This window comes from Callospermophilus lateralis, chromosome 7 (assembly GCF_048772815.1).
Source record: "Callospermophilus lateralis isolate mCalLat2 chromosome 7, mCalLat2.hap1, whole genome shotgun sequence".
Lineage (NCBI taxonomy): Eukaryota > Metazoa > Chordata > Mammalia > Rodentia > Sciuridae > Callospermophilus > Callospermophilus lateralis.
The window spans coordinates 82,350,463-82,365,735 of NC_135311.1; the positions used below are offsets into that span (position 1 = coordinate 82,350,463).

The following is a 15,273-nucleotide window of genomic DNA, read 5'->3' on the forward strand; positions in this document are numbered from 1 at the left end:
GGCTGTTAGGATTTGGGATTCTGTCTCATTCTTCAAGTCTGGGAAGTTTTCTCATATTATTTCGTTGAACAGATTGCTCATTCCTTTGATTTGGACCTCTATACCTTTCTGTATCCCAATGACTCTTAAGTTTGGTCTCTTTATGTTATCCCATATTTCTTGGATGTTCTGCTCATGGTTTCTTAACAGTCCCGCTGAGCTGTCTATGTTCTTTTCAAGTTGAAATACTTTGTCTTCATTGTCTGATGTTCTATCTTCTAAGTGTTCTACTCTGTTGGTAGTATTCTCATTTGAGTTTTTAATTTGATTTATTGCTTCTTGCATTTCCAGGATTTCTGTTTGTTTGTTTTTTATAACCTCTATCTCCCTGTATAGTTGATATTTTGCTTCTTGGATTTGTTTATGTAATTCATTGTCGAAGTGATCTTTCATTGTCTGATTTTGCTGTCTAATGTCTTCCTTGAGACTCCAGATCATCTGAAGCATCCTGAATTCTTTATCTGACATTCCATCTGCTGCAGATATTACCTCTTCTATAGTTGAGTTGACCTGCATTGCTTGTGGTCCTTTCTTTCCTTGTCTTTTCATACTGCTCGCGTTTCTTTCTGCTTGGTGAAACTGTTGTGTTATTGAATTTCCCCCCTATATATTTATATTGCTCTTGTATAGTTGCAAAGTCTCCCGCGCAGGCGCGGGCGGTGGCTGTGCTCCTCCTCCAATTGAGATGATCTGTCTATCACGCCGGCGGGCTGCTGGGCCCCTTCTCCAGGTCGCGTGGTCTGCCTACCTTGGGCAACGACTGGGCCTGTTCTCCAGGTTGCAGGTCTGCCTACCTTTCAGGCGCAGGCGGCGGCTGTGCCCCTCCTCCAATTGGGGTGATCTTTCAACTAGGCCTGCGGGCCGCTGGGCCCTTCTCCCTGACGCGCGGTCTGCCTACCTTGTGGGCGGCAGCTGGGCCCTTCCTCCAATTGGGGCGATGTGTCTACCACACCAGCGGGCTGCTAGGCCTGTTCTCCCGTTGGGTCGCAGGTCTGCCTACCTTGCAGGTGCGGGCGGCGGCTCTGCCCCTCCTCCAATTGGGGTGATGTGTCTACTACGCCAGCGGGCCACTGGGCCAATTGCTGTTTTTTTAAAAAAAACATACTTACCTATTTTCTTATCTTTCTTTACACTAGAAATGGTCACACCTTGAGAAGTACCATGTTAGATTTTTTTACTTTGTTTTTTCCTCACGTCTATTGCACTCTTCTTTATTTTTGATCGTTTTACTCTTGATTCTTCAATTTGTTATTTGTTAACATCTTCAACTTTATTATTCATTGACCCTATTATGTGTAATCTGCTACTATACATATCTTTTATGTTCATTATTAAAGTTTTTAATTCTAGGGCATTCATGGGTTCTGACTGTGAAGGCAATCAATCTTTGCTTCTATTTTCTTGAGCATGTTAATTATTATTTTAAAGTCTGTCTGATAATCTCACTATATCAATAACCTATAATTTATTTCTATTTTCTCTTAGAAATACAGTTATTTGATCCTGTTTTCTGACATGCCTGGTAATTTTCTACTGACTATTGTACATTGTAAATAGAACAATTTATATTCTCTGGATAAAGTTATCCTCCTACAGGATTGGTTCCATTTTCTTCTGGAAGCTGGAACACAGAGAGTTATCTTAATCCAGTAGAGAAAGTGGTCTGTTTCAAGTTTGCCCTTGCCATTGCATTTTGGCTTTTCAGGATTTCAGTTGAGAGTTGGCGATGTTTACTGGTGCCCTTCTTCCTTGGGGGACTCTGAACTACCATTTCTGTCCCTTCAGGTCTATGGGATTGCATAGAATTTCTCAGTTCTCTGCTTTGACTTTCAGCCTTTTAACTGCTACATCCTCTTGGCTTCTCAGAGTCTCAGTCTGCTCCTGCACAGTGCACAAGTCCACAGATTCCTCAGGGAAGCCAAGTGCAGAATGCTGCCTCAGATCTCGGTGATTCCCTTTTCTTAGGATTTGGCCCTCCTTGTTGTTTTCTACCATGCCCGTTAGAATTCCTGTATATCGAGGCCACTCTTTGTGGTCAGGCCTTTTTTCCCCCTTTATGTATTGCAGTTGTACTATAGGAAAAAAGCCACAGAGGTCTTTCTCACCTCAGTGCATTTCCTTCTCTCAGTGTTCATGGTGGTGACTTTCAAAGTCTAGCCCTTTTTGGTGCCCTCTGATCCCTTCAAATGGTAGCTTATCCAGCTTCTCAGTGGGAAGGGTAGCCTGAAAACAGCTACTCCATCATGACTGCAAGCAACTGTGGCCTTGCTAGGATTAAATAATACATATGAAGTAGCAAACTTTACTAAATGATAGTAAATGGTCAATAAATATTTACTGATATTATTGTTGTTACTGTTAATGAATTATGTCGGGAATATCCTTACTTCAAAAATCCCAATTCCAAATGTTCTTTATTTCAGCACTTGTCCTGGAACTGTAGGGTGCATATATTGCTTTGAGTTAGCTGGCCTTATGTGGCAGATTTTCATGGTGTCTTGAAATCTCTTATTGTCTTCTTGTAGCGGTCCAAACTATCTTCAAGCAAAATTTTATGCGGATCCCCAAGAAATGAATCCAGAGGTGCCTGTTTTACTCACTCCTATCTCAACCTTCCCTACAACTGATGGATGGATAGAAACATAGACAGAATGACAGATAAACACTCCTGAGTTTTAATCATGGAGCCCTAGAGCTTTGTGGAATCTATATTAAGAAAACTGCTGCAAAACTAGTGACAATTTCAGGACACCACATCTTTTACAGAAAAATTATGCTTAAACATTAATGCCATAATTTGGGAAACATTACCAGGCATTTTATCCTGTTTAGGTCCCATTATATAAAGGCCCAGTATGGTTCAACCAAAATTTCTGGGGATTTTTACACATCACTCCATCTCTGTAGTGCTCAGCAGAATCCAGGTTATTAGACTTCCTCTGTAATGTGCTAAACATGTGTAATGGTACTGGCCTCATTTATCCTACATAATTAACCAACACCAGATGAAGCAGCAGAGTCATCTTGTACACTCACAATAACTCTGACTCAGGATGCTCTTTGTGGCTAAAGAGGACAACCCAGAAATGTGCAGTGTGAAAACACAAGGACAGAAAAAGAGAGGGAATGACCAACAAGCAAACACGCTGTACAGAAAGGTGAACCTTCTAGGTCCCAGGTGAGCCTGGATTGTAAGGAATAGAGTTTGACAAATAAGGTGATTAAAGCAATTCCCTTCTTAGTCTGTATCTCAAAAATAAATATACCAAGTGAATTAAAAGAGATCTAATTCATAATTTCATCCTCTTATTCCCTATATAAATTTTTAAAGTTGAAGTGTAAAATTCAGAAAAAGAAATCATAAGTCTATAGTTGAATGGACCATTTCAATTGGTCATAGGTATGCAATCATCACCCACATTTTTAAAAATAGAATGGTCTGAGGTCTACAGAAACCTCTTAGGCCCTTTCCCAGTTACTACCCTCTCCCTGCTCCCCCAAAGCAACAACTGTCTCAAACACAGATTAGCTCTGACTGCTTTTGGATTCTGTATAAATGGAATCATACATCTGATTTTTGTTGTTGTTGTTCTTATCATTGTGAGACTGGTCCATATGTTTTGCTCCATGATAATAAATATAGAAACTATTTATTCATTTCACTGTCAAAGAAAATGTTTAAGATTTCTAAATATGGCTATAATGAATAATGCTACTAACACAATTTATGTACATGATATTCAGCACTCATATGTACTCATTGTGTTTGAGTATACGGTGAGAAGTAGCATTGCTAGGTTGTAGGATATGCATAGGTTCAATTTTAGCAGATGGAAAAATGTTGACTAGACAGGTTGTACTAATTATACTCACGCCACCAGTGCAAAAGAGTTTCCAGTTCCTGCATACTCTTACCAACACTTGGTTTTGTCAATCATGTCTGGTTTAGCAATTATGGGAATGTTTCCATGCCATTAGGCTTTTAACTTGCACTCTCTTGATTAGTAATAAGGCTGAGTACCCTTTTATTTATTTTTTGTTCATTTCTCTCTCTCTCTCTCTCTTTCTTCTCTCTCTCTCTGAAGTACCTGTTCACATTTCTTGTCCATTATAAGAACACTTCTTAAAATTCCCCTTCTGTCCTTCTCATGTTCACTCAAGACCCTCTCCCCAAATTCCTCTAATTTATTTTCCTTAATGTAGAGAGACATGGGCTGGATGCCATACTTTTTTCTTTATCTCTTTGCTTCTTCCAATACTCAGATTCTCTCTGACAAGAGAGCTTAGGAACTAAGGCAGCCATTGGGTATCCTTCCCACTCCTTCCCCACTACGTCTGTCCACCATCCTTCTGTTTCTGAGTCACCAAAGCCCAGGGAGCTTCCTTCAGACATCTCCTGTACCTTCTTCGAGTTTTTAATAATTCCTTTTCGTGACTCTACCACTCCCCTGTGCCATGTTGGGCACTTGGCAAGGACTAAATTCTGCAGATGGACTAGGAGAGAGAGGATACCCACAGGGGGCTACTTTCAGGTCTCAGATGCCAAATTTGACCATTTGCCAGGAGAAGCTTGTTTTTCTGGGAGATGAGCCACACATTGCCTCCCAGCTTCCCAAACTTCCTCCAGAATGGGCTCATTTCTCATTAACCCCAAAGCAAAAGCCATTATCAAATTCTCTGCCTTTTGCCACCATGGAAAACTACTTGGCCACAGTTTGACAGGCACAGATGGTACCACCAGCTGCAAGTTTCTTCAGTTCTTGTTGACTCTAAACTGCCCTTAGTATTAATCTTTCTGCAGTTTGCTCAGTAACATGAAAGATGGGGCCAAACTTCTAACCTGGGAATAAAATTCATGGTAGGAGATTTAGCAGGGTCTGTTGGAGAGTGAGATGGGATTAGAGATGTTGGAAAGATGAATGGAAGAACAGCCCTGGAAAGAAAATGTGTAGATAGATAAAATGAATTAGAATTGGTTAAACAAAAGATAAGGGCCCATAAGGGGGAAAGGCCCAAGGAGAGAGAAATAGTCTTAGGTCCAATTTTTTTTTTTTTTTCTGATCTGAAGTGGAGCCAGGACTTCATACTATAATTTTGTATATCAAGTAAGAAATTAAGGGAATGAAAGAAAGACCCTCTCAAGGAAGTGCCCTCTTTGTGGTTAGAGGAGATTAGGATAATCATTCTGATTGATGCACCATCTTTTCTAACACACACACACACACACACACACACACAGCCCTCAAAAAACAAACAAAAAAATAACTCAAAGATATATATATATATATTTCTCCAGGGTCCTGTATAAAATAAGTAAATGTCACATATTTTCTGCAAGAGTTTTTTTTTCCAAAGATCAATTAACAAGTATTCATGAGAAGATGGAAAAGACTGATCAGAATTCTTATTGCTGGGGATAAAGTTAAAAGTTCTGACAACTTCTCATCCTCCCACAGTAACAAAATATAAGTTCACATTCAACTACTTTTGACTTTTTCTTTTTCATATAAAAACTACTATTTCACATACCAAATACCAAAGCCATTAGTATAAGGGTAGGGAAATGGGCCAAAAGGCCTAGAGTAAATTCCTCCTTACCCCAAGCATATGATATGGTAAAATCTGGCCTTCGTGGGAAATGCTGGAGGATGCCATCCACACAGTCAGAGGAATGACCAGTGTTTAAAGGATCTGTATGCATGTCTGGAGGTGCTTTCTTCCCCAGCTGAAGAATGGTACATGTCCCTGTGCACCTGCAACCTGGGGTCCCCGTTGGACCCTCCGGAAAGTTCAGCTATATAACAATAATAATGTGTTTGAATATTTTCATTGACGGACAAGACACAAAGAACTTTACATATATCATCTCATCAGTGAACCCTCATAGTGATTATATGAGGGAGGTTCGATCATTATAATTGGGGTTTAAGTGCTGGAGTGAGGTCACCCAGACAGTAAGTGGCAGGTCCTAAGGACCTAAGGACTGGTACTCAATTACATGCCTCAGAAGTTCTGGGCAGTCCTTGATTTTGTTTCTTAGGCTTCCCCTGGGGGGAAAAAATCTCCTTTAATGCTTTCTTCTTTGGATTTCTTTGAGCTATTCCATCTGAAAGGCTTTGATCTTCACTTTTCTTCCTTGTCTACAAGTGAGTTTTTATTTGTGGCATTTATTTGAGTGAGTGTGGATGGGGGAGTGTTTTGGTTTGCTAGATTTATTTATTTTCTTAAATTTAACTTGTCTGATAATAAAATGTAACTCAAAAGGTAAACAGGGAATGTATATTGATAGAATTTGTTAATTCGTATATGTATATTATAATACCTAGAGTAACCACCAAGAAAGCTATTCAAAAACACTATAAATGAATAAATACAGAATCCTAAGAAAATATTCAAGCAACCCTTAGGAAGATAAGAAAAGAAAAAAAGAGAAGCATGAGAAATTGAGATAATGATGATCATAGAATATCAAAATGGCAGACTTAAGCCCTAACATATTAATAATCACCTCATATAAATGGTCTACCCAATTAAAGTTCAGATTTGCAGAATGGATTAAAAAACACATTCCAGCAATATTCTGTCTATAAGAATTGATACATTCAACAACTTGGATGAATGTCAAGGGAATTTTGCAGAGTTTAAAAAGCTAATTTCAGAAGATCTCATTGTGTATGATTCCATCTATAGGGCATTCTGGAAAGGACAAAAATCATGGCTATGGAGAATACATTAGTGGTTGCCTGGGGTAAGGTGGGGAGAGAAGGAGGAAGTTGGCTTGGCTCTGAAGGGGCAGCTCAAGATAAACTTGTGATGAAACTGTTTTATAGCTTGACTATATGATTGGTCACACAAATACATGACAAATTTGCAGAACATTGAAACACACTCACAAATGCATGTGAAACTGATAAAACTCAAGTTGGGTAAATTATATCAATATTATCTTTCTAGTTATGATATTAAACTGAATATATGCACCATGTCACCTTTGAAGGAAAATGGATGTAAGTTATATTAGATCTCTGTATTATTTCTTTTCTTTATCTCTTTTCCCTTTCCTTCTCTTTTCTTCTCCTCCCTTCCTTTCTAATTAGGATTGACTCCATACTAGAGTCAATAAAGCTAGACGCATTCTTTACCCTTGAGCTACAACTCCTAGCCCTCTCTGAATTGTTTCTTATAACTGCATATGAATCTGTAATTAACTAAAAATAGAAAAAGTTTCTTTTCCTTTTTTTTTTAAAGGGGAGGGGAGAAAATGTATACTGAAAAGCAGGTTTCCCATCAACCAGTCTCCTAATCCTTCCATTCTCCTCCCAGCAATGATTACTGGCCATTTTCTTACATATCCTTCCACAGATAGTCTATATTCTCTTCACACATCAGCATGCATGGATGTACACACTCATATAAGTTTACAGTTTTTACATAAAATCTAACACTATGTACACTTTTTGTTGTTGTTGTTAATTTTTTTTTTCCTGCTGTGACTTAAAGACCTGACAAGAACAATCTTGAGGAGGAAAAGTTCATTTTGGGGTTGACGGTTTCAGAAGTTTCAGTTCATAGACAGCCAGCTCCATTCCTCAGGGCTTGAGGTGATGCTGGCCATCTTGGAGGAAGATGTGGCAGAGGGAAGAATGTGGCTCACATGATGATTGGTAAGCAGAGAGAGAGACTCCACTCTCCAGATACAAAATATATAATACCACAAAGGCACACCCCCAATGTCCCACCTCCTCCGGCCACACCCTGCTTGCCTTCAGATAGGGATTAACTGGATGACATCTGAAGGTTAAGGTTAAGGTTAATTAATCAGATTGGGTTAAGACTCTCATCAACCAATCATTTCACCTCTAAACCTTATGGCATGGTCTTACACATAAGCCTTTGGGGGACACCTAATATCTAAACCTTAACAACACTTTCTCCTCCGCCCCTTTCTTTTTAAATCAGTTTACATTGGAGATTTCAGTAGTGACAAATACTGCATAGTATTTCATCGTATGGATAAATCTTGACTTATGTATTCAATACGTTTTCCACAGAAAAACATGACCTGATACAAAAGAGATATTTGGTTTATTTCTAAATATTTTCTATTATAAACAATATTCCAGTGTAATCCAGTGATCATTGAACTGATTCTTTTCTAACCATGTCATCCCATCCCATCCAAATATCTTTGCAATGCAGTGCTTACTCTTGGGCTTCTGGGAGCCAGGTCTAGGCTTTCCAATCACTTCACAGGGCCCCACTCTGTTTACTTAGGAGATGCTGCGCAGATTCTTGTTTGTTTTCATGATTATGACCAAGACTCTGCATCACTTGACATCTTGCTGTTGTTATTTTACTTTATTTTAGGACTCTAAGTTTTCCTTAGCAAAAGTGAACCTACTAGCTCGATGCAGTGGTTGAAGGGAAAACAAGGACCAGTAAGCAAGAAATGAAAGACAGAGACCAGGCAGAGATACACACGAGAGTTTATTTGTCAGAACTGACAAATAAATGCCATCTCTCTATAGCAGAGAGAGGCAAAATAGGCTTGGGTTCCAGGACTTTCATGGGGCAGACTCAGGAATCAGAGCTGGGTGGGTCCTAAAGCAGGCAGTTAGGGGTTGGGTTGGTATGAGGGAGTAGTGAGCCTTTCTTAGAAACAGCCTTGGGCAGGAAAGCAAAACTTTTCACTTAAAATGGCAGCTGTCATTTAAGATGACCATCCAGATGCTAAGCAAGGACCTTTCGTGGTGCTTGCTTCTAATCCCAGCAGCTCAGGAGGCTGAGGCAGGAGGACCCAAATTAGTGAGGCCCTAAGCAACTCTGAAGACCCTGCCTCTAAATAAAATTTAAAAGGGGGTTTGGGATGTGTCTCAGTGGTAAGTGCCTCTGGGTTCAATCCTGGTACCAGAAAGAAAAAAAAAAGTGAATCTACTTATGATTTCTGTCAGACATTTTTTTTTTCTCCAAGGTAGAAATATTTCACTCTGAATTATCTCCCAATACCTAGACTATGATTATGAGAGTCTGGTCTTTATCAGTTTCCTATCTCCTCTTTATGATTTGTCCTCTTTGAGGAAATAATTTTTCTATTATAAAAATTTTGTGTTAGTCAACTTTTTGTTGCTGTGACCAAAATACCTGTGGTACGCACAACTTAGAGGAGGAAAGATTTATTGTGACTCATGGATTCAGAGGTTCGCATCCCTGGTTAGCAGGCTCCATTTCTTTGGGCCTGAGGTGAGGTAGAGCATCATGGTAGAAAGGGCATGGTAGAGGAAATCTGCTCAGCTCACAGAAGTCAGAAATGGAGAGATAGAGAGAGAGAGAGAGAGAGAGAGAGAGAGAGAGAGAGAGAGAGAGAGAGAAGAGAAGAGAAGAGAAGAGAAGAGAAGAGAAGAGAAGAGAAGAGAAGAGAAGAGAAGAGAAGAGAAGAGAAGAGACGGGGGCTGGAGATAAGCATACCCCATGATATTGGGGTAGACACAAATCAGTGCCTAGGAAGCCTGTTGTTCCTAAAATAAGAAGGATTCCAAAGAACATGATGTTAAAAGAAATGGAGAGGGGATACTGGTCACCTTCCTTATCTCCAATCTTTAGGTAGGGATCAAAGCAGAACAAACTTGGTTGTAAAGTAAAAGAATGTAATCATAAATCATCTGAAGAAATTCATTTGCACAGTGGGCCTGTGACCTGTCCTATGTATTCTTCCTGTTTTGTAGGCACAGTGTGGCCTTCCCTTTTGTCCCAGCCTGCTGTCACTAAGGAGCACATGAGTAATAAAATATTCAAACCATCTCCATTGAGTTCTCTAAGTTCTTTTGGGAGACCGTGAGGCTTTTGCTGTTGAACACTCCCAGTGACTGACTTCCTGCCAATAGATCTCACCTCTGAGTAGTTCATTTAGCCATCAATGGATTAATCCACTAGTAAGGTCCAATCTCCAGTGATTCAGTCACTTCCCAAAAGCCCAGCCTCTGAACACATGAGAGTTTGGGGGACATTCTAGAACCAAAACATAACAAATCCCATTTGACAAACAGCTAAATCAAAAATGTAATTCTCCAATATAATGAAAGGAAGGTGTTCTAATACACCGTGCAGATGCATAAACATGTATTAATAACGTGGTACACACTCAAATGGGGTGCAGGCACTTAGATTTTTGCATCATATGATCCTCTTCTCTTTCTCATGTACCACCTTCTCTCATCTCTGTGGAATTTACACTTTAAACAGAATATCAGGTATAGATCAATAAGCAGTGCTCCAAAAACAGGAAAAAGGAAAAGAAAAGCTGGCCCCTTCTCAATGCCCATTGCCAAAAGCTACAACAAAAAGCATTTTTCAAAAGAAATTTGTTTTCATCACTAAAGGTGCAGCTCAACTTTTGCACTAGGAGGTTAGCTCATTTCTGCCAATTAATCAACAAAGAAAAATGTTGAACGGATTTAATGTGCACATGTGTGTGTGTATGTGTGTGTGTGTGTGTGTGTACATGCATGTGTGTCAATATTTTTGTAAAGTTAAGGTACGTGCACCATGATATATGCACAATCGTTTTACAGCTGTCCCTATGTAATTTTAAATGTACATCTCCAGTGTCTAGTAAGTGGTCAATACACACTGGTTGTGTGAATTTGAGTGAATAAAGAGAATGCCCATTTCTTGCAAATGGGTTCTTAGTGCCCCTGTGTCAACGTGTCTATTTCATTAGTCTTGCATGTGTCTGTGATTAGGAAAGTTTAATAAAAATTAGGTGAGGAAGTTTCTCTTTGGCTTTTCTTCTTTGGGTAAATATTCTGTAACCCTTAGGTTATTCCATTGTGTGCAAGCTCTGCCTTATCCTCACCATAATGACTCTGCGCAACAGGACCATTTTAACGTCTGATCTATTCCACCAGGTGAAGCAAACAAATTAGACAGAGCACCACAGCTGCTTGATATAGGATGTCCTCATGTTTTTGCTCCCATTTTTAATACACCCAAGCATCACATTTATTTTTTCAACAGCTGCTGCACATTGAGCAGACTTCTTAATTAGCTAATGTTTGGAAAGCCCTTTGAAGATAAAAAGCCCTATATAAGTGCTAAGTGTTATTATTACCTTGACAAAAGAGTTCTCTTTTACCTGGGCTCACTGAGAAATGTGTGAGCTTTCCTTCTCTCTAACTAGCAGTAGTCAAACTATAGAAAACATAAATCACAGGAGAAAGAACTTAGAAATTCAGCTGTGGCCCCTGAAAGCAGGCAATTGGGCACCCTGGAGTGTTCCTTCCTGCCCTAATGTAATCTTCAACAGAAGCCCAAAGAAAGGAATTCTGGTGCTCAGAGGTGGTTAGAAAACACATTTTCAGTCTCTAGGATGTTTAAAAGGAAATGAAAATACTTACAGCACCCTCTTTCATGAAAAGGCTTTTTGGATGTCAAACCTAAAGAGACCTTGTTTCTTTTAGCTTCATTTTGGAAAACAAAGCAAATGTTTAGTTCTCACAGACTGTGTCTCTGCAAATAGACATCCATGGTCCAGAGATGAAAAACAATTTACCTGAACCAAGTTCATCTCCGAGTTGCCTTCTTCCTCTCCTCATTGCCAGGAGGCAAAGTACTAAAGGGAATCTACTAGAAAATGAAAAGCAAAGGCTAAGAAACTCAAAAACTAGTGGCTACACTGTACCCCTGAGGCTCACCTCTGCTTATCAAAAACAACAACAACCACAACAAAAACACACAGCAACAAAAACCCTACCCCTCACAGTGTATAAGGTGCAGCTTCTGCCTCTGGGGAAACTTCCATTTTAATATTAGTAAAACAACACAACAGTAACAACTGCCCACCTATTTGCCAGGTCCCATGCTATATGCATGTGCCTTTGTGTATCATTTACTTTCCACAACAACCTCAAAAGAGGACTATTATTATTTTTATCTTAAGGATTAGAAAATAGTCCCAGGAAGGCATGTCCCAAGCTATCAGTTAGGCAGTAGAATCATCCTTTGGACCCAGGTATATCTGGCCACAGACCTGAGCTCTTTCAACAAGGATGATATATCAAAGCCCTGGTTGTCAGAGCTGCAAGACCAGTGTAAATAAAGATGGTACCCTTCCTCTTAGGATGTGCTCCTGGAGAGAAGGCAAAGAGCACATGTGTCTAGTGATAGGAAAGTCACGGTGAAATGAATTCAAGGGCCTTCATGAGGAGATAGGTTTACCACATCTAGCAAAGTGTAAGAGGTGGGCACTCTCCGATCACCATGGATATCCCTCCCCTACAGAATTTGTTTAAGAGACAGGAAGGAAAAGGATGCAAGAAGATGAACTGAAAATATAACAAAGAATAACAAAACAAAACCAAATCTATGCTGTGGAAATTAATGCTGGCCTTTAGCCAATTGTTTTTATTTATTATTTAAGTGAATAAATCACTTAAACTTTTTTAAATAAATTATGCTATTACCTGTTTTTCCCACTGGTATTCATGTTTCAAATCTGGGCACTTGTGAAGATAGGACAGAGGTGGCATTAAGTGACAGGAAATGTAACTTAGAGGGAAAGGATCTGGAAAGGGGGAAATGATAAAAACTACCCAAAGATCCTGAGTTGGAAATTTTTCTCTTATAACCTTCAAACTCTCTTGGCTACTGGAAATAATGCCACAACACAATGTATACGTGTATCAAAACATTACATTGTACCCCCAAAATATACACAATTACCTATTGTCAATTAAAAATTTTAAAAAAAATAAGTTTAAAGAACAATAAGCCCCAACCGAAGTGATTTCGGCAAGGATAATGCAAACAGCTTTAGCATGTCCGCCTGTGCAGAGCTCTGAATCTCCCACTTTCCCCATCACTCTGAAAGCCGATGCCTCCGCTTCCTGGTGCCAAAGTACACTTATGGAACAAGGCTGCACTCAACAGGCTCATGTGCCAAGATAGAAACACTCCTTTGGTGTCCTCCCTAAATGAGGCTAGCCGTGGAAAACACTCGCTGTCATGACACCGCTCTAGGGCTGCAGGCTTAACTTCTGTGAAGGTAGAAATCAGTACTCGACAACAACTTTGCATAAATCTCTAGGAACTGGGGACAATTCATTGCTCCCCAAGGAAAGACCAGAGCACGGAAGTGAGATGCTCAGCAATGAGAGTTTGTTTGTGGCTAATATATTAGATAAATTATTCAAGAGCAACATCCTTGTGAGCCCTGTAATTACTGCCAAGTAACTGAGCTTGTTGACCTACAAAATGTAGATCAAAGACTAAATCTGCATTTCACATAAGATTCCTTCCAGGCTCTAGCACACTGGGCTGCCCAAGTGGCTGCTTTGAAACCCAAAACAGAAATCATAAAATATTGTCCCTCAGAAGTTATGATGTAGGGGAGACCAAGAGGGTGAATTCACCTTCGCAACAGGTAACATCAAAGTCCTCCAGAGTCTGGCCCAACTGCTCTTTCCAGTAGATCTTGCATTACAATCTGCAAGGTTTCCAGACTTACTCTAAATGGAAACAATTGCTTTTCCACCTGCTACATACCCTGCATTCCCCACTTACCCTTGTTAATTCCTATTGACACTTTTTCCTAGACAGTCTTTCCACCACAAGTCCCCAATTTCAATTTCTTCCTTTGGTTCAAAGTGTCTTATGCTATCTCTTCAGGGAAGGTTCCCCCCCCCCCCAGGTAGAAACATAAATAACACTTACATTACATTTCTCAAATGAAAACATCTTTCTCCTGCATACTGATGCCATTAAAAGGATTCATTTAAACGATGACATCACTCGTCTAGAATCACCATGACAGGCATTCATGTCCATTTCATCTTAGACCCTTTTTGGTACTCAGTTCAGTGCCTTAATAAGAACTGGATGCAAATGAAATATTTATCTAATAAAAATTCACTCCATGTTCCTCAAATTTATTATCATTAATTGCCAACTAGTATTCTAGGCCCTAAGGACATGTCATGAACAAGACAGACTGGTATTCCTGATCTAATGGAATGACATTCCAAAGGGGGAGGCAGACAATAAACAAAATTAAAAAGTTGTACAAATAGCAGAAGATGACAAGTGCAAGGAGGAAAAATAAAGCAGAGAAGGAATATAGAAAGGGCCAGAATGTTTAGATGGGGTAGATGGGTGAGTAGATGGAGAGGTGAATGGATTCATTACACTATAAAAAAAAAAACAACCTGGCTTTTTTGGTGGGAAAATAAACCACCCAAGAACATTTTCCATTCTCTATATAAATCAGCTTCCAAGGCTAAAAGGTGATGGTTCATCTCATCCATAATAATCTTAGAAAAATAAAGAACAAAGAATGGAATCTCTCAATTTATTACTATACTGACTTCAGATGCCCCTAAATAAGTCACTCTTGATGACCTTTCAAAAAAAATATGTTATTTCCTAAGAGTTTGTGAAGAAACAGTCCATTGGGTCAGAAAGAGCATGTCTTAGTTTGGGATGTTCCTACAAAAGAGAATGAGAATAAGTGATTAAAGATGAATCTGTTAGCAGGAAAAAGTTTATGTGGACTAAAGGAAGCCTTTTAAGTTGTGGGTGGATGAGTTACCTGATTCCCTCCAATAACATCTGGAATGAAGACGGTTTTCACTAAGCAACGGGAATGTGGTATCTTCAGACCCAGAGTGGCCAGTTCCTGGGTCACAAATCAGCTCATTGAACCTCTCCTACCCACTGACTCATTTTCATCTGCAGCATGGATTAGATTGGCTTCATGTCTCCCATTCTGGAAAGGAGCGTGCACCCAGTGTGAAGGCCAACAGGGGGCCATGCTTCTCATGATTGGTCCCTGCTGTTTTGCCACTGGAGAGGACAGCACTATATTCTCCATACTATTTCACAAATTGATTTCAATTTTAGGAAAAACATTTATTTGTAGTGAAAACTCTCCTTCATCTCTAACAGTGAGAATCACTTTGGTGAATAAGAATACACTCTTGGTGTTCCAAGCTCATTTTTTGAAAAAAAAAAAACAAAAACTGCACATCCATTCATGGGCATTTCCATCTCCCTCATGATTTCCAAAGCTTAGACTATCCCAGGCTTGGAACTGTGTACCTGCTATGGAGATAGCATTGCCTAATATCCAATATGGCCTCTGAACATTTCCAGTTAAGTCTCAGCCTCTAATGCAAGTTATGCTGTTAAGTTTTTTTTCTGTCCCTCCTTTATTCCCTCCTTTATGCAAGTTCAATTCCTAGC

The 15,273-nt window shown here is 39.6% G+C and overlaps 1 protein-coding gene across 2 annotated transcripts in view; it reads right to left on the reverse strand.

Annotated features, from left to right (window-relative positions):
- The window catches only part of LOC143403939 (alpha-N-acetylgalactosaminide alpha-2,6-sialyltransferase 3), a 520,448-nt gene that overhangs the window by 230,886 nt on the left and 274,289 nt on the right, over positions 1 to 15,273 (reverse strand). The window lies entirely within an intron of this gene.